Source organism: Cyprinus carpio, unplaced genomic scaffold, assembly GCF_018340385.1.
Source record: "Cyprinus carpio isolate SPL01 unplaced genomic scaffold, ASM1834038v1 S000006800, whole genome shotgun sequence".
Classification (NCBI taxonomy): Eukaryota; Metazoa; Chordata; class Actinopteri; order Cypriniformes; family Cyprinidae; genus Cyprinus; species Cyprinus carpio.
This window is the reverse complement of record NW_024879386.1, coordinates 378,107-398,645: the sequence shown is the minus strand read 5'-3', so window position 1 is coordinate 398,645 and position 20,539 is coordinate 378,107. Positions and strand designations below refer to the sequence as shown.

Below are 20,539 nucleotides of genomic sequence, written 5' to 3'. Positions count from 1 at the left end.
CTTTAAACAAAAGATAATAACATTATTAAAACCAAACAAAGGGTTCATTGAACTCACCTGAGGTTCTCTCCAGTGTGCAGTTTGTATCTTCTAATCCATTCTGGAGTTTCTTCACTCCTGAATCTTGCAGATTATTGTTGCTCAAGTCAAGTTCTTTCAGAGTCGAGTTTGATCTCAAGACTGTAGCGAGAGCTGAACAGCTTTGGTCTGTTAGACTACAATCACACAGCCTAAAATATTAAATAGGAGAGGGATATTTACAAATACAGCATGCTTGAATACTTGATGCCAGTATTAAAGTGATTCCTGAAAAAAACCTGAACTAAAACTACTCACATCAGTTTATTGAGTTTACAGTGTGTATCCCGCAGTAGAGCAGCGATCTGATTCACTCGTGCGTCTCCTAGTTTTGTAAAACTCAGATTAAGCTCTCTCAGGAGTAACGCGTTTTTACCCACAATTCCAGTCACATACTGACAGGCTTCATCAGCAACAGGACCAAAAACCTGATGAAAGGAAATATATTGACATAGCCTGACATATATTTTATTTTCACAAACCTGTAAAATGCATTTTAATCATTCCAAAGTTTTTATAAATTTATTTTTGTCAGTTTCATTCTCTTTCAGCTAAAATGGGGTTTAAGACTATTGAATGTTATTATTTTTAATATCACTCACCTCAGTGTCTTCAGTTGAAAGTTTGGATCCTGAAGTAAATCATTGAGCTCCTTCACTCCTGATTGTCCAGGATCATTTCCTGTGAGATCCAGCTCTATCAGGTGTGAAGGGTTTGATCTCAGAGTTAAAGCCAGAGCTAGATATCCTTCTTCAGTGATACTGCAGCCCGAAAGTCTACAAACAATAAAAACAAGAATTTAAATTAACATTGTAGTTCCCTTTCAGTCAGTCACTTTCGATGTCACACTGATGACCAAGAGAATTTGGGATCTCACTAGAGAGACCCACTTTACTTTGAGTGTAAACTAAACGCAGGTGCAACACATAATTCAATTCAATTCTTTGGGCTGGTACTCGGTATTCAATTCAATTCTTTGGGCTGGTACTCGGTGCTAATCATTTTGCTTTGGAGCCTAGCGGTTTTAATCATTCTGCTCTTACCAAGCTTCGTTTGTGAATGAGACAAGTTCAGCGTGCTTTATGGTAGCTTCTTCGTGATGGGTGGAATGGCGCTACAGCGATGGTCGTTTTCCTGTGTCGAGTGGGTTTCACACATCAGGCTGAACTACCCTGTTTGTGTTGCAGGCAGCCATCTCACCTGTGTGCTTCAGCATGCTAATAAAAGGCTTCTTTCCTAAAAAAGCATTCACGGGTGGACGTGTCTTTTTAAAGATGAAATTGCGTCTGTACCAGCTCTACGCTGTGTCTTTGTAAAGACGACATTGCATCTTTGTATAGATGTTGTTCCCTTGTACCAGGTGATGGTCATGATCACAGGCTTCACTTCCTCATAAAGAGCAGAGTTCCAGTGCCTCTGCCTTGATCTATTTCTCTTCATGGCAGAAGTCAGGGGTGGACTACTTCAGGAAATAGCTCGGGTGGTCTGAGGATCACAGTGGCGGCGACCCCTCTGAAGAACCTTCACACCTCTAGCACTCTGCAGCCAGTTAAGCTGCCCGAGGAACATGCTGGGCCCTCTAAAAGGAGCATACCAGCAGTATCCTTTGGGGCTCCTCCCGACAATCATATGTCAATCACTGCATCAGAGGGCCTCCTGGATGGTGGCAATGCCTGAACTGGATCCAGAGATGATGAATATGCTTGCCGGGGGTTGCCAAGAGGGTAGGGCTCGAGTGAAAACCTCTACCATGTCCATGACCATGAAGCTGCCTCGGCTGTACATGCTATGGCGTTACTACAGGTCCACCAGGCAAAAGCACTGAAGGACCCGAGGGATATTCCGAGCGATGAAGCGTCACCTCTGGTTGTGTCTGGACGACACGAGGGATGGCTTCATATGCTCACAATTTTTTTTTTTTTTTTTTTTTTAGTGATCAGATACCTGCACCACAGATGAATCCTGCTGACTTTCACTTGAGTCTCTTCAAACTGTTTTTCCTCTAAGAGCACTGTAACAACATCAGATGTTCCACTACACTGATATTCTAAAGTAAAACAAGCTCCTTGACTACTGATGATGTTTTTTCCCCCTTGAATCCATGGAAAGAAGCAGAAAAACACTTAAAGGGTTACTCCACCACAAAATAAAAATTGTTGTCATTAATCACTTACCCCCATGTCGTTCCAAACCCATAAAAGCTTTGTTCACTTTGGAATACAATATAACATATTTGGATGAAAACCAGGAGGCTAGAGACTGTCCCATAGACTGCCAAATAAATAACAGTGTCAAGGTCCAGGAAAGTATGAAAAGCATCATCAGAATAGTCCATCTGTCATCACTGATTCAGCCATAACATTATGAAGCGACAAGAATACTTTTTGTACACAAAGAAAACAAAAACAACGACTTTATTCAACAATTCCTTTCCTCTGTGTCTCTCCAAATCAGTGAAGCACCATTTTTGTAATTCTGAGCTGTACGCAGATGGCGTACGCTCCTCTGGGTCAGCTGCGTTGCGCCGATGCACTGTTTTCAAACCAAAGTGTAAATACACGTAACAAAACGTATTGATTCAACCGTAACGTTATAAAGCAATGAGAATATTTTTGTTAACGAAGAAAATGAAAAATAACAACATTATTCAACAATTTTGTATCACTGATGGCAGATGGACTATTCTGATGATGCTTTTCATACTTTTCTGGACCTTGACAGTGTTATTTATTCGGCAGTCTATGGGGACAGTCTCAAAGCCTACTTGTTTTTATCCAAAATATCTTAAATTGTGTTCCAAAGAAGAACGCAGCTTTTATGGGTTTAGAACAACATTAATGACAAAATGTTCATTTTGCGATGGAGTATCCCTTTAAAATTCAAGCACTGTTAATGCAATGCATATTATTTTTCAGTTAGTGCTATTCAACATGCTTTTTTGGTTCAAAGACATATGGCATTATTTTTCTTCCATAAACAGAAAGCTGGACTATTCCGTCAATGGCAATGAAGCTTTGTCTCAAAAAAAAAAAAAAAAACAACAAGCTCAGTGGCAGGGAAAGAGTTAGGTAATAAAAGGAATATGAAGAAAACAGATGATTACTATGGGCTATACACTATAACATTCTTCTATATCTTTATAATTGTACCACAATAAACACACTTTGTATTTATATAACGCCAAGCCAGCAGAGGGATCTCTCACCTCTGCACTGACTGTTACTGCTCCCTCTGCTTGGTCTATGGTTACTTCCTGTTAGGCAGCCATATAAGCATGGCCATGCCAAACAGAACTGGAAAAGTATTGTTTTGCTGATGCGGACTCTACCAAGCATTTTCCCTGCCAAAGCCATTGTCTTGTTTCAAGCCATTACCTTGTTTCTTTGTCTTGTTTTGTTTTGTTACTTTGGATTACCCATTTGGATTTTGACCTTGGACCATTGCCTTGTCTTTTGTGAATGTTTTGCTGCCTGCCCTGACCATTCCATGTTTCTGGATTACGATTATGTTTTGCCCTTGGATATTCCTGTTTGCTGGTGTTTGGACCTTGCCTGTTTTGAGCATGCTGTGTTTTAATAAAAGCTCACACTTGGATCTACAATGCTTGTCTGAGTCCTGCCATTACTGAATATTTTGCCTACCATAGATCCAGCAGCTTTTCAGACACAGATCACCATGGATCCAGCATCACGCCTTGTTCACCTCCGTCAAGGTAATCGCTTAGTTGGGGATTATTTCGAGGACTTTTGTGGACTTTGCTATAAGGTAAACTTCAATGACACTTTCATGAAAGACATTTTCCATTATGGTTTACACAAGGACATATCATGTTTAATGCCATGCAATACCCCACATTGGACTCTTGAGTAGTATATAGACTTTGCATTGTGGTTGAGTGGTTCTGCATTCGCTGTGGGTGTTGCGGATGAGGGACCCCACAATCCTGCAGTTGCCCCCATGTCAGTGTCTTCCAACACAAGGACTATCATGTCAGGAACAGTTTATGCCACACCTAAGCCTGTTCACAAAATGGCTGCCTCCATGCCAGAGACTGTTCACAACATGGCTGCCATTCCTGCACCCACTCATGTCATGCCTGCCAAGCCAAAGCCTGCTCACGTCACGTCTGCCAAACCACCGCCTGCTCACGTCACACCTGCCAAGTCAAAGCCTGCTCACATCATGCCTGCTACGCAAGGACCTGCTTACACCATGCCAGTTAAGTCAAAGTTCACTCATGCTATGTCTACCAAGTCTAAGGCTGATTACATCATGTCTGCCAAGCCAGAGTTTGCTAACATCATGCCTGCTACTCCAGGGTCTGCTCATACCATGCCTGCTGCTTCAAGGTCTGCTATCATCATACCTCGTACTCCAGAGCCTGCTAGCTTCATGTCTGCCAAGCATGAGCCTGCTCAATCCATTCAAGAGCTCCTTCACAACATGGCCGCTATTCAAGAGCTTCGGTGCAAGATGGCTGCTACACAAGAGTCTCTTGACAAGATGGCTGCTTGCCAGAGGCTCATCGCAAGATGGCCGCTACTCAGGAGTCTCTTCACAAAATGGCCACCATTCCAGAGTCTCGTCACATCTCAGCTAATCTTCCAGAGTCTCGTCACCTTTCAGTTGATCTTCCAGAGTCTTGTCGCATCTCAGCTGATCTTCCAGACTTTCATCACATCTCAGCTGATCTTTGAGAGTTTGTCCACGTCTCAGCTGATCTTCCAGAGTCTTGGGACGTCTCAACAGATCTTCCAGAGTCTCGCCATGTCTCAGCAGACCTTCCAGAGTCTTGACAACGTCTCAGCCGTTCTTCCGAAACACCTGACCCCCTAGCCAAGATGGCCACCATGCCTGAGCCCCCAGCCAAGATGGCCACCACACCTGAGCCCTATAATGCCACGGCTGCCAAGCAAGTTTCCCCCAAGGATTTTTTAAAGGGCTATAGTATCCAAGCTCCTGCGGATGTGGAGCTTGGGCCAGGATTGATTGCCAGTGTGATGGACCCACCACTAATGTCAGTGCAAGCAGCTAGCATCCCTGGGGGGCCTCAGCACTGGCTATCACAGAGACTGTTCCCTTGAAATCATTGATTCCTGTTATGGCGGTTGCCATCATGTGTGTGTGTGGGCTGCACATTGAAGCCCCAGAGGCCTCTCCTGTTCACGAATCTGCTGCAGAGGCCTCTCATGTCCATGAGTCTGCCTCAGAGGCCTTTCCTGTCCAGGAGTCTGCTCCAGGGCGTCCGTTGCAGAACCTCTGGACGGTGGCGGCGTCCGTTGCAGAAAATCCAGAGGAGGGTGGCGGTCACTTCGGAAGTCAATGTCTGCCTTGTCACAGCCATGGAGACGTTCATGAGCTCACTGTCTGTCCTGTCATGGCCAAGGAGACTGTCCATGAACTCTCAGCCTGCTCTGTCACGGCCAAGGAGGCCGTTCATGAACTCTCTGTAAGTAGCTTCCTGCTCTGCCTGCACTGCCATGGCTCCTGCTCTCCCTGCACCACCATAGCTCCACGGACCAGGTCCCCATGGTTCCGCTGTCTGCCACTGCTCCACGGTCCAGGTCCCTCATGGTTACATAGTCTGTCACTACCCCTTGATCCATGTTCACTTCCTTTGCACAGACCTGGCCCTCCATACCACCCCTGGTTTACCTCTGTTCAATAATCCTCCCAGACTGATGTTTTTTTTGTTTTTTTTTTTTTTAGGGCTAGGAGTCGCTCCTAGCCAAGCCAGCAGAGGGAGCTCTCACCTATGCACTATGCACTGACTGTTACCACTCCCTCTGATTTCTCTATGGTTTACTTCCTGTTTGGCAGCCATTGGACTGTTGCCTTGTGTTTTGTGAACTTTTTGCTGCCTGCCCTGACCATTGAACGTTTGTGGATTACAATTCTGTTTTGCCCTTGGATATTCCTGTTTGCTGGTGTTCGGACCTTGCCTGTGTTGACCAGGGCTATGTTTTAATAAAAGCTCGCACTTGGATCTACAACGCTTCTCCTGCCGTTACAATATGTTCTCACACTTATGTTTTCATGTTTTATGGAAGCATGATGTGGATGTGTAAAATTTATAATATACTGCTTAACAAAAACAAATACATTTTTAAAAATCGCCAAATGGCTAATAAAAAGTTGTACCGTGAGGATATGTTGCAAATGTTATTCGCTAATTCTGACTCTGAAGGGGAATATTTGCCTTTTGGAAATGACGATCGGTCATCTAATAGTCACGCTTCTCCCGGTACATCTTTGCAGTGCAATGGTGCCGCCGTGCAAGGCAAGAGTGTTTACAAAACACAAACAAGTGATCATTTTTGACTCTTTGCCCAACGGGGATGGGGGGTGGCAGGGGTGAATGTGGTCATAGTGTCTAGTGGTGTTTTTTTTATTTAATTTTTTTTCCTGATCATTTGGAATGAGAATAAAAAGACAAAAATCAAACAAAAAAAAAAACCCAACCAAACAAAAAAAACCTTGCCAATAAGTTCAAACATCCATTAAATATTGAATATTTCCTGAATATTACTGATGAACTGATAAAAAAGTAGGCTACTGTTCACATGTGTTTTAATGAGCGCAGCGTTAATTCAGTCAGGCCACGGAGGCATAGGCTGCGACCAGCTGATGCGGACAGCTGTCAAAATCGCTCCAATTACTACCATTCTCCTATTAGACACGGGATATATATACGTGGGCACTACTGCTCGATAAGTATGCTCTCATAAATGGCTCGCAACCCTCCCTCCTTCCCCATTATAAGCATGAGCATATTACCGTGCACCTTCTGGTTGTCATCTTCTTTGTTTCAGATCACTAAGGCTTTCAAGTCCCGGTTAGCATGGACCTCACTGCTGAGAGACACTCATCCTCATAACCAAGCTACAGGATAGACGTCCCACTGCCACATCTACACGAGATTACCACTGTTCGCTTTCCAAGACATTATTAAGTGTTTAATTGTCATGTATTTCCAAGCTGATAGTTCTGGGCGGCCAATGTTTAAGCTCTTGTATGTTCAATTAATTTGGGAGCAAGAACCCCCATAAGGAACCATACCGCCAAATGATAAATTGTGGTCAATAAACTCAAGTAACTTGCCAAAGTGGTCCTGTCTGAACTACTATATAGTGTAGTAATATAGTCAATAATTTAGTACTTCATTATTAGTACTTCTGGAAACATCAATTCAATATCTACTATTTCCTGAATATTATGAAATTTGAGATGGCCGCCCCCGGAGACGTCATTAATATGCAAATTAGATGAATATATTTACACCCCACATAAAACTTTAGGTAATGCCCAACATTTTTCTAATTCACAGTAGATCTCTATCTTTAAGCCCTTTCAAGCCACAAGCTTTTGAAATCTTGATGTCAAAAATACAGCATTTTTAACAAAAAAAAAACCCTGGCGCCTAAAGGGTTAAGAATATATATATATCCTCATAATCAGCCAATGTGCAACATTAATCTCTTTGCTGTGGCATTTGTTGTAGCTGTTGGTGAAATGTACTAACTTGAGTATCTTCAGTTCACACACAGGATTCTTCAGTCCCTCACAGATCTCTTTGACTCCTGAGTCCAGCAGACGGCTGTTGTTCAGGTTCATCTCTTTCAGGATGGTTTTGGAGGAGAGAACAGTAGCTAGAACTGAACAGCTTTTCTCTGTCAGCCTACAATTATTCAGCCTAAACAGAATAAAACATCATAAGTTATTATTCAGCATATATTTAACACACATCAGATCAATAGCTCTTGATCTCTGCTCACACATGTGACTGAAAGTCTTTTATAATGATAAACAAGATAAATCACTCACTTAATTTTCTCCAGTTTGTTATGAGAGTCCATAAAAAGAGCAGAGAGTTTCCCCCCATCCAGGTCTCCTAAATTAACTTCACTCAGATCCAGTTCTTTCAGAACTAATGGACTTGTACCTAGAACTTCAGTGAGATAATCACATGCTTCCTGTGCGGCAGGGCTTTTCAGAAACCTACAGGAAGTAGATGAGAATTTTAGATCATTTTGTGCTTTTTGCATTATTTTGCCACACAATATGTTGTCAGTCAAATTCTAAGAAATTGCAATTAATTCAGTTCACATCATTCCTATTCCACACTGATCCATTTGTCTGCTCTATCTGTTGATATACAGCTGTTTTCACATCTGTGGTTCAGTTTTTAATATTTCAAGGTTTATTACCTGATGGCCTTTAATTTACAGGAATCATGCTGTAGATATCATTGAGCTGCTTTGTACTCCTGATTGTCCAGGATCATTTCCTCTCAGATCCAGCTCTATCAGGTGTGAAGGGTTCGATCTCAGAGCTGAAGCCAGAGCTTTATAACCTTCTTCAGTGATACAGCAGTCTGAAAGTCTAAAAAAAGACTTATAACATTCTTATAACTTATAACATATTCTTGCTCATACACATAGTTACAATACAATTGCATCTCAATAAATTAGAATGTCGTGGAAAAGTTCATTTATTTCAGTAACTCAAAATTGTGAAAATTACTTGTGTATTAAATAAATTTAATGCACACAGACTGAAGTAGTTTAAGTATTTGGTTCTTTTGTGATGATTTTGGCTCACATTTAACAAATACCCACCAATTCTAAACAAATTAGAATATGGTGACATTCCAGTCAGCCAATCAACTCAATACATCTGCAAAGGTTCCCTGAGCCTTCAAAATGGTATCTCAGTTTGGTTCACTAGGCTACACAATAATGGGAAAGACTGCTGATCTGACAGTTGTCCAGAAGACAATCATTGATATGGAGGGGTAAGACACAAACATTCATTGCCAAATAAGCTGGCTGTTCAGATAGTGCTGTATCCAAGCATGATAACAGAAAGTTGAGTGGAACGAAAAAGTGTGAAAGAAAAAGATGCATAACCAACCGAGAGAACTGCAGCCTTATGAGGACTGTCAAACAATATAGATTCAAGAATTTTGAGTTAACTTCACAAGAAATGGACTGAGGCTGGAGCCAAGGCATCAAGAGCCACCACACACAGACTTGTGAAGGAATTTGCTGAACCACAGACAAACGTCAGAGGCGTCTTACCTGGGCTAAGGAGAAAGAATAACTGGACTGTTGCCCAGTGGTCTAAAGTCCTCTTTTCAGATGAGAGCAAGTTTTGTATTTCATTTGGAAATGCAAAATCATACCCCAAGTTGCTTGAAGTCCAGTGTTAAGTTTTCACAGTCTGTGATGATTTGCGGTGCAGTGTCATTCACTGGTGTTGGTCCATTGTGTTTTTTGAAAACAAAAGACACTGCACCCCTCTATCAAGAAATTTTGGAGCACTTCATGCTTCCTTCTGCTGACCAGCTTCTTGCTGATTTGATTTTCCAGCAGGATTTGGCACCTGCTCACACTGCCAAAAGCAACAAAAGTTGGATAAAATGACCATGGTGTTGTTGGTGTGCTTGACTGGCCAGCAAATTCACCAGACCTGAACCCCATAGAGAATCTATGGGGTATTGTCAAAAGGAAAATGAGAAACAACAGACCAAAAAAGGCAGATGAGCTGAAGGCCACTGTCAAAGAAAACCTGGGCTTCCACATCACCTCAGCAGTGCCACAAACTGATCACCTCCATGCCACACCAAAATAAGGCAGTAATTAAAGCAAAAGGAGCCCCTACCAAGTATTGAGTACATGCACAGTTAATGAACATAGCTTTCCAGAAGGCCAACAATTCACTAAAAATGTTTTTTTTTTTTTTTTGTCTTATGAAGTATTCTAATTTGTTGAGATATTGAATTGGTGGGTTTTGTTAAATGTGACCCCCAAACCAGCACAATTAAAGAAACCAAAGACTTCAGTCAAACTACTTCAGTCTGTGTGCACTGAATTTATTTAATACACAAGTTTCACGCATGATAACATTGTCTTTAAGTTGGTGTGTGTGCGTTTGTTTTTGTGAAAAGTGGGGACATCCCATAGGCGTAATGATTTTCATACTGTACGTTTGTTTTTGTGAAAAGTGGGGACATCCCATAGGCGTAATGATTTTCATACTGTACAAACTGTATATTTTTATCGCCCTACACCAACCCTACACCTAACCCTACCCCTACACGAAACTTTGTGCATTTTTTACTCTCTCAAAAAAAAAAAAATCATTCTGTATGGTTTATAAGCGTTTTGAAAAATGGGGACATGGGTTATGTCCTCATAAGTCACCCTCCTCTTGTAATACCTGTGTCATACCCATGTCATTATACAAAGTTGTTTCCTGACATGTCACAAAAAACACGCACGCACACACACACAAATCTCAGATGTATCGCCGCATTGTTTGGAATCCCTGCGGTTTCCAGTGGTTTTTATATGAAGCAGCCAGGTACTGTAGATAACTAGTTAAAATTCTACGCAACTTTTGTAAAAAAACAAGATGCAACCACTGCAGCAACTTCATAATGCAAACAAGATACAGTCAGTGATGTAATCACGCAAAGACAAATGATGCCAAATTGGCATTTACTGCGAAATTCAACCTGACAGCTCAATTTATAAATCACTATTAGATGACTACTGTTGTGAATCAAGGCAAGACAAGGGGGACAGTTTCTTATACTTGCTGGCATATTTACATACTTGCACAATAACTTTTGTCATTACTTAAAATCTACCTTTACAAATTAAAATTTGCATGTGTATTTTCAGTTATCTACATTTCTACACTTCTTTCTGTGAATTTTCCAACAGAAAACAGATCTTCCCTATTTCTATCCTGTCCTATCTACAATTCCTATACCTTCTCTATATTCCTGAGTTTCCTAGTTTATTCACACTCAATAATCTTAGTACCAATGCAGTCAAATACTCACATTAGTGTGCTGAGTATACAGTGTTTATCCTGCAGTAGTGGAAAAAGCTGTTTCAAGTCTCCTAGTTCATGTTCACTTAGATTCAGTTCTCTCAGGAATAATGGGTTTTTACCCACAATTTCAGTCACATACTGACACTTATCTGCAGCAGGACCCAAAAACCTGCAGGAGGGAAGATCAAGTGGGATTCAAATAGTTCTTAACCAAACTTTGTGATTCTCAAACTATGTTAAAGGATTTTTCTTTAATTTATTTTAATGCAACAGTGAAATAATATTCCATAAACAATTCAACTGCATATAACTTATTTTGAATTGTCTCACCTCACTGTCTTCAGCTGACAGTCTGGATCCAGTAGTAAATCATTGAGCTCCTTCACTCCTGATTGTCCAGGATCATTTCCTATGAGATCCAGCTCTATCAGGTGTGACGGATTTGATCTCAGAGCTGAAGCCAGAGCTTTATAACCTTCTTCAGTGATGCCACAGTCTGATAGTCTAGAACAGGAATAAAACAATCTGATTATTCTAGAAATTACCTCAACATTAATTGACCATTAAGTGAATATATATTTTGTTCCTTGTACAGTAATTTGCAAAGCAAACTGAGAACTGAATACAAAAGCCCAGGTAACCTAGAATATTTGAAACGTCAACACACATGAGAATCTGTAATATCTGGACTGCAGAATCTGGACTGTAACCATCTAGTTTACAGTAATTTATAAGGGCTAATTTATCTAAAACTCTACACGAGGGAAAAATCTTTCACCTGAATGACCCAAAACATTCAAGCGACCACAAAATGGTGAAAAACAAGAAAATGAAAGTTCTGAAATGACCTTATAAAGATCCACAGTTAAAACCCCATCAAAATGCTGTGGTAGGACCTAGAGTATACAGTTCATGTGGGAAAGTCTAGAAATTCCACTGAGCTAAAGCAGTTCTGCCCTCCTTTCTGTGACAGACTCATCAGCTCAACACGGGATTGTCACAAAACTTACCTCAGTATCTCTAATTTGCAATTTACACTCTTCAGACCAGTGCAGAGATGCTTTACTCCTGAGTCCTGCAGATTGTTATTGTTCATGTTCAGCTCTTTCAGACTGGTATCTATTCCAAGAACTGTAGCCAGAGCTGGACAGCTTTTGTCTGTTAGGTTACAATCATTTAGCCTACAAGAGAAATAAAGCACACCACATAATTAGATACATAATGTCATATATTTGTGAAATACAAGCATTACATTTATACCAATTATTTTTATATGAACAGTAAATATTCTGTGAGTAATGTGAGCTACAATGATATTACTCTTAAAAAACTAGTACTTTTGGTATATTAGAATTTAATTGATATAGTCATACATTTCATAAATAATAGCATTCTTGATTAAAAAAAACATTTAAGGTTTATAGCTTTAATAATAATCAATCACACATTTAAAGTGCTAGCTCTATCTAAATAATAAGTATCTTGAGGATTAAATTAATTTTAGTATTAAAAAAAAATTATAATTCACCCATAAAAGTATAATTAATTTATACATGGTATATGTTTAAGAATTATTATAGATCAGGGGTGTCCAAAATTGCTAAAGATCAATGTAGAAAAATGCATTTTTAAATGAGAACAAAACATTACAAAATGTAAATAAATGACTTACAAAGCTCTTTTGGTAGTTTTGATGACTGCCGATAATCTAATGAGACACTCATCTGATTTCTTGAATTTCTGAAGCTCAAACTCCTCCATCTCTTCCTCTGATGTCAACAAAACAAAGGCCAAAGCAGACCACTGAGCAGGTGAAAGATCAGTAGATGAGAGACTTCCTTCTCTAAGTTGAGTCTGAATCTCTTTCACCAGAGTTTGATCATTCAGTTCATTCAGACAATAGAACAGATTGATGGATCTCTCTGGAGACAAATTATCCTCCAATTTCTCCTTTATGTACTGAACTACTTCCTTTTTCCTCTGGTCACTGTAGTCATACTGTGTCAACAGACCTCGTAAGAGTAGTTGATTGGATTGGAGTGACAGACCAAGAAGGAAACGAAGAAAAAGATCCAGGTGTCCACTGTCACTCTCAAGTGCCTTGTCCACTGCAGTCTTGAGCAAATCAGTCATGGCTTCATTTTTGTTTTCCGGTTCTGTAGGGTCTTGAACAAACACACTTTTCTCGTTGTTGTCTAGAAACAGATGTGCATAAAGGGCTGCAATAAACTCTTGAATGCTCAAGTGAACAAAACAGTACATGGTACAAAGAATGATCCCTGTTTCATCCTTAAAGATCTGGGTACACATGCCTGAATACACTGATGCCTTATAAATGTCAATACCACAGGCTTCCAGGTCTGTATCATAGAAGATCAGGTTATTTCTTTCTAACTGATGAAATGCAAGTTTCCCCAGTGAAAGGATGGCATCTTTATCCCAGGAAACATCTGGTGTGTATTCTCCATCATACTTTCTTCTGCTCTGCAGGATCTGAAAGCGGAGAAAGTGTGTATACATTTGTGTCAGAGTCTTAGGAATGTCTTCAGTATTTGATTCCTGCAGTGTTTTGGAGGCGTCATAAGCCTGATCATTTTTCAGATCATTATTTCTTTTTTCCTCCAAAATATTCTGGAGAACAGTGGCTGAAATCCAGCAGAAGACTGGGATGTGACACATGATAAACAGACTCTTAGATTTTTTTACATGATAAATGATTTCACTGGCCAGATTCTGATCAGTGAATCTTTTATTGAAGTACTCCTCCTTTTGTGCATCATTGAATCCTCTGACCTCTGTTACCCGATCAATACAGTCAGGAGGAATCTTACTGGCAGCTGCTGGTCTGGTGGTGATCCAGATGAGAGCAGAAGGAAGCAGATTTCCCTTTATGAGGTTTGTCAGGAGAACATCCAGAGAGGCCGGTGACGATACATCAGACAACGTCTCATTACCCTCAAAGTTCATAGGAAGACGACATTCATCCAATCCATCAAGAATGAACAGGACTTTGAATTGATTCCTTCTTTTAAGATTCAGTTTTTTTGTTTCTGGGAAAAAAGACTTATAATATTTGTCAAGCTTTGTGTTCCTTTCTCTTTTAAGTTCAACTCTCTAAATGGAAGAGGAAATATGAAAACTGATATCTTGATTTTCTTTTCCTTCAGCCCAATCCAGAACAAACTTTTGCACAGAGACTGATTTTCCGATACCAGCAACTCCTTTTGTCAGTACAGTTCTGATATGCTTTTCTTGTTTAGGAGCTTGAAACATCTTTGTGCATTCTACCTGTATCTCTTGTGATTCTTGATGCCTGGTAGTAACTTCAATCTGTCTTACCTCATGTTCAGTATTGACCTGTTCACTGCCACCCTGAGTGATATAGAGATCTGTGTAGATGTTATTCAGAAGTGTAGAGTCACCTTCTTTGCAATTCCCTCAAACACACATTGATACTTATTCTTTAGGTTACTTTTTAGTTGATGGATGAAGAGCAGCTCATCTAAACACCAGAAGAAAAATACAGATATTTGTATCAGGATTGTATCTCCTATGTTTATAAGAGGCAATATGCCAGATGGTCATGAGTCTCTTACCTTCTAGAGTATCAGCAGCTTCATCTTGCTTCATATCTCTCAAGAAGTGGAGTGTGAGATCAAGAGCTATTTCCTTGATATTGCATCTATTCTTATTAAAGTCTTTCACAAAGTATTGCATGTTTTCTTTTTGTAATATTTTCTTAAAATTCTCAACCTCATTTTTCAGAAATTGGATTATCTTGCTCTCAAGATCCTACAAAGCAAGAAAAAGGAGAAGCACTAAATCAGTGGAGACTGTGTAAGTGCTAGAGAGCGCAGAAGTGTTTGTTTAATAGCTTGTTTCTTTTTGCTAATGCCCCGTTCAGACTACACAGTTGTTTTGTCTGTTACAACAGTCACTTTGTCAGATTATACGATTTTGACTGGATAAAATCTTGTCATGTCGTGGGTACCAAACATGCCAGACTACTACGCGTTGCTTCCCGACCAATCCCGTCATCAAGAAGCCTGACTTCCGTAAACAACAGCGGCAATGGAAACCGAAGTTGCATGTTTTGTACTGGCTGTGTTGTCCTCGGAAAAGTGCAAAAAAAGAAGAAAAAAATCGGCAGTGGACACACATCATGGCTTGCTGGAAGAGGAACATATGGGCTGTCAATCCTCCAAGAGAATTCAAGGTAATATATCGGTTGTTTATAGTTTTACTTTTAGTCAGACAAAAATAGACTGTTAAAAATTGAGCTAAAGCTTAAATTAAGCAGTATGAAGCGCCAGTGTTTTTCATTGATCACCAATGTCATTTTATACTCCAGAAGTACAATTTGTTTTATGTAGTCACATGGGGTAAACACAGAGCCTTTTTTTAATCTCCAGGTGATGATACATGGGGCAGTGTAAGATTGGTCGTGGGCCCCTGTGTCTGACATTGTTTCCCGTTGACAGCAACATTGTTGCCTGGCAACATTGCTCAAAAAGTTGCCCCATGTATCATCGGCCTTTGATTGATACAGCACTCCAACAAAAGAAGTTAAAATAATAAGTAGAATGCACACATAATTTTTTTTTTTTATTTATTTAGTTCTGCATTATGTCAATTTTTTTTAAGTTAACAATAAAACAGTTAACTATTACTAGCTTTGGATTGTATATATACTAGCTTTGGATTGTAACCAGACTGTTTGACTTTACAAACAGTTTCTTTCTATTTGCACTGAAGGACAGCCTGTAAGGGAAACAGGTCAATTTAGCTCAAATGGAATCATTTAAGATTTTAAAGGGAATTTGAACAGAATCACTGTTTCACGACTGATCACTGAAACGGCCAGCGATTCACTGAACGAGCCGTATAACAGCAAATCTGCACTGGATATTAATATCCAAAGGTATAGTGAAAACACTATTAATTAGCACAGTAACAAGATCAGCAGTTTAAGACATTAACTTGTGGGCACAAAACACAAGATACTTCTCTTTTCAATATGAATGAGCCTTTATTAGATAAATCTAAGACATATAAACTAATCTAACACATAAGCACACGCACTCACATTCACACAAGTTGCAGGAAGATAGAGAGTTAGGAAAGAATGAGTTTAAGAGAATGAAAATGTGAAATCCCAAGTTTACAGCAATACGTGAAATTGCATAGACATGAACAACCATCAGTCACTTAATTAACCCTTGCATTGAGTTCCTCAATGAGGTTTAAAATTATATTAGATAACACCTGTACAGATCAAAGTCTGGAGGTACGTTACTTGTGATGCCTGTGTAACGGGGTTCCCTTTTGTTGTCGCTGAAAAGGGGGTTTCCCGAGGTTGCTGATTGGCTGGAAGTTCGGTAGTCGTTGAAGTGACGTCTTGGGAAGCCTGTGGTTGGGCGTTGGCTGAAGATGCGGAGTTGTGGGCTGGCTGAAGTTTCAGACGGGCACGCGAGGTCAGACTCGGAGACACGGCGTTACAAAACTTAACTCAGAACACGAAAATCTCTCAACGGAAAAAAAAAAAAAAAAAAGTAAAAGAATAGAAGTAAAGTTTGACGAGACTAGGTGGTGTTTCTTCTCATCGTGGCTAAGTAGCAGCAGGCGTGCAAGGCCGAAGCACGCTAGAACGGCGCTCGAAGAATGCTAAAAGTGATGACAAAGCATGACTAAAAGCTAAAGCTAAAAAGCAAAGGCTAAAAGCAAAATTTGATGGTGTCCTGAGTATTTAAACTGGCATTTTGGCCACACCTCAAATGTTGTCTTGACCAATTAGATATTGTCTTTTCTCGGGGTGTGTTGCATTGTTAGTCCCACCCATTCATAAATCATATGTTATCTTGTCAAGCACGTGGTCCGAATTTTCTCGCTCTTGCAGGGTATAATTTGGACATGATTCCTATAACAAGAATATGACACATTTGACAAATAACTGATGGTCAGAAACGTTTCAAGCAAGAAGATTCGAACACACACATACTAAACATGAATATGATCCCTTAAGCTATTCAAGAGTTACTTAAAAAGACATACACAATAAGTGATTAGAAACATTATAATCAAATGTGGGGGTTACATGTATGATATGGAGTTAAGCAACGGACTGCTATCCATTTAGAATTCTTTTTTGAGTTCATTTTGGTGCATATATGCATATATTCTCTGTGCCATTCTGGGGAGTAAGGATATGTCCTGTGAAGACCAGAGGGGTTAACAGGTCTCCTTAGGAATTTCAGTCTGGTTCTGCTAGGTGGGGGGGAAGTCAAACCAACGATCTTGTTTACTCTCATGGCTTTACATGTGAGGGTCAGACTGTCCATCTCTTCGATTACTTGCCCCAATTAGACAATCTCTTCTTCGATTTGAAATTGTCAAAAATTGATTTAATGGTGTTAATGTTGAAAGCTGTTCTGTGAAAGAGCTGGTTGGTTATCTAGCTTCAGACTGTGGTGCTAGGAGTTGATTTACAGCATCCTGTTGCCTTTCCGAGGAATTCGGCTTCTCTTGTTTCAACCATGCTCACGATCGAATCTTTAATTTGTCTGGCTCATACGCTACAAGTGACAGGAAGGGTTTCCGTGAACTGCTCAGGATGGATGTGGAGGATTTCAGCTACTTGCTTGACAAAGTTACACCACTCATCCAAAGAAGGGACACAAAATTTAGAAAAGCCATCAGTGCAAGAATGCGCCTGTCTCTAACGCTACGGTTCCTTGCTACAGGCAAGTCAGTAAAAAAAAAAGTGTATTGTTAAAAGAATGTTTGTAACCAAACAGATGTGGGGCACCGTTGACTACCATAGTATTTTTTTTGTGCTATGGTAGCCAATGGTGCCCCACATCTGTTTTGGTTTAGACGTTCTTCAAAATATCTTCCTTTGTGTTCAACAGAACAAAGAAATTTATACAGGTTTGACATGAATAAATATGACCTGAAGGTGAATAAATTTTTTCAAGAGATGTCCCGAAACCATGGCTTTGTTTTAGAGATGGGACTTAGATAAAGCTGGGACTAGGCCTTAATTAAATTGGACATTTTAAAAGCTTTTATAAATATGGTTAAATTACTGTTATTCATATTGAGACAAAATAATGGCACTGACATATTTTAAGATAGGTAATTGCAAATTGTTTCCAGTTAAGACAGCTCAAGCATACTTTTTTTTATCTCAGACTAGGCTTATCTGTTAAACTGCACAATTGTTTTAACCACAAAGTCAAAACCAGAGTATACAATGTACATGTTTCTAAATAATGACAACTGAAGCCTATGATAGCTTTATACGTGGACTTAAGAGAAAATAACAAATTTTAATTTAGCACCTACAGACACCTACAACGGAGGCAGCGTGGAGAGAGGTGGCAGCAGGATTTGAAAACAAGTGGCAGTTTCCTAATTGCTTGGGTGCCATAGATGGCAAGCACATCTACATCCAGCCACCTGCAAAACTCTGGAAGCACCTACCATAATTATAAATCAAGATTTTCTGTTGTGCTCATGGCAGTAGCTGACGGCAACTACAAATCCATCTGTGCTAATGTGGGCATACAAGGAAGACTGTCAGATGGAGGAATATTTGGCCAGTCAGACCTCCGAGCAGCCATGGACAGAGGTCTGCTGAATGTCCCCCCCTTCCAGGGCCACTACCAGGCAGTAACATAACTTTTCCTTATGCATTTGTTGGAGATGAAGCATTCCCTCTTCATACCGACCTGTATTAGTTTCACTATTCTGTTGAACACAAATTAAGATATTTTGAAGAATGCTGGTAACTGAACAGCTGACTGTAACCATTTACTTCCATGGTATGAAAAGATACTGTGGAAGTAAATGGTTACAATCAATTGTTTGGTTACCAGCATTCTTCAAAATATCTTATTTTGTGTTCAACAGAATTGGGAAACTCATACAGGTTTCGAACAACCTCGGGTGAGTAAATGATGACAGAATTTTAATTTTTGATTGAACTATCCCTTAAAGAATTTAACCTACACCCTCTCTCTTTCATGGTCATAAGCCTCTTCTACTCCCCTGAGGTACTGTATCTAACTTGTGGTGTTATAGGAGAGACATGAACTGATGCATTTTGGTTGTGTTGATTATAAGTTTGTGGGTTCCTACCAGGGTGTTTGTAATGCCAATCTAGCCTCATTTTCCTGTGCATCATACAACATCGTAAGGATGTTATGACGCAGCCTCATCTTGGTTAGTGGGTCTTTGATTAGCTTAATCTCAGATACTACCTGTTTGCCAAATGTTTGATCAACATCCTTGCTGGCATCTACCAGTGTTTCAGACACATTTTTTCAAAATGGTCACTTTCTCCACTTCAAGTTCATCTGCCAGTTTATCTCTTGACTTTTGTTTGGACCTGTAATTTGTTCTTTCAGGATTATTGTTTGTGACCTTCTGGCGCTGGTGAGATGATGAGGAATCAAGTGAGGTAAGTAGAGTTGATGAACTAAATGTTTGAGAAGAGATAAGTAAATTACAAATCTAGCACATCCGAATGTTAAATGTCTCTGTAATTGTCTATCGAGTGTTTCCCACAGATTGCAGTTCACCCCATATGTGTGTGTGTTTGTGTGTTTACTGTACGAAATCAGTATGTGTGGAAGTAGATTCACTGTATGACAGCAAGAGGCGCTTCAGATGTTGCTACCTCCCTTTAAAACAGTGGGTAGTACAATTCAACAATGAAAAATGCTAACTGTAAAGTTATGTTTTATTAATGTCTACACCTACCACAACCCTAAACTTACTCTTACAGTAATGTAAATACAGTATGTGGTAATATTCGCAGTTGTAGCTAGAAGGGATACAGCCACAGGAAACCAACAATAAACAATTAAATAAAAAGTCTACACCTACACCTACCCCAACCCTAAACCTACCCTTGCAGTAATGCAGATACATTAAGTGTTGTTCAGCATGAGAAAAATTATGCAATATTGATGTGCACATGCACAGTAAACCCTGGTAGGACAATTAGACGGGTAGGATAACATGTCAGGACACCGGCAACGGCTGTAAACAAAGCAGCCCTGCGCTCAAAAACGCTACTTGAAATTAAAATGACAAGGACGCTTTCTGAAGACAATCAGTTACCTTCAAAAGATACATTCATAAATTAAAACAAAAAAAAAAAACTCCCGCCCGCCACAATTAAATGAATAAATGGGGAAACTCTGTGTCGCTATTGTGAATGAGAACATAATGAGTGCTTTGCTAGCTTACATGCTAATTCCAGTAACGTTACTCACCAGGTTGTTGAAGCGCATCCGCTATCGATCGCCAACATTTATCTTTTTTTATTCTGTAGTGGTACTCCCTCAATGACACATCATAACGTGAGTCATCTCCCTTTCGCTTTGCCATGTATAAAAGCTGTGTACAGAAGAGATTATGTGCTCCTATTGGTCAACGTCAACCATGTGACGAAACACGTCATGGACGACGGGGGAAAAAAAATTAAACATGCTAGACTTTCTGTGTTGACGTCGTGAAGCGTCGCAGACATGGCATCGGTTGTCGTGCACTATGACACTACACAAGATGAAATTATTGAATCGTCCGTTCAGACTACAAAACATAAAAC

The 20,539-nt window shown here is 39.9% G+C and overlaps 1 pseudogene; it reads right to left on the bottom strand.

Moving 5' to 3' along the window:
- LOC109067595 overlaps positions 1 to 20,539 on the bottom strand; it is a 34,473-nt pseudogene that overhangs the window by 11,253 nt on the left and 2,681 nt on the right.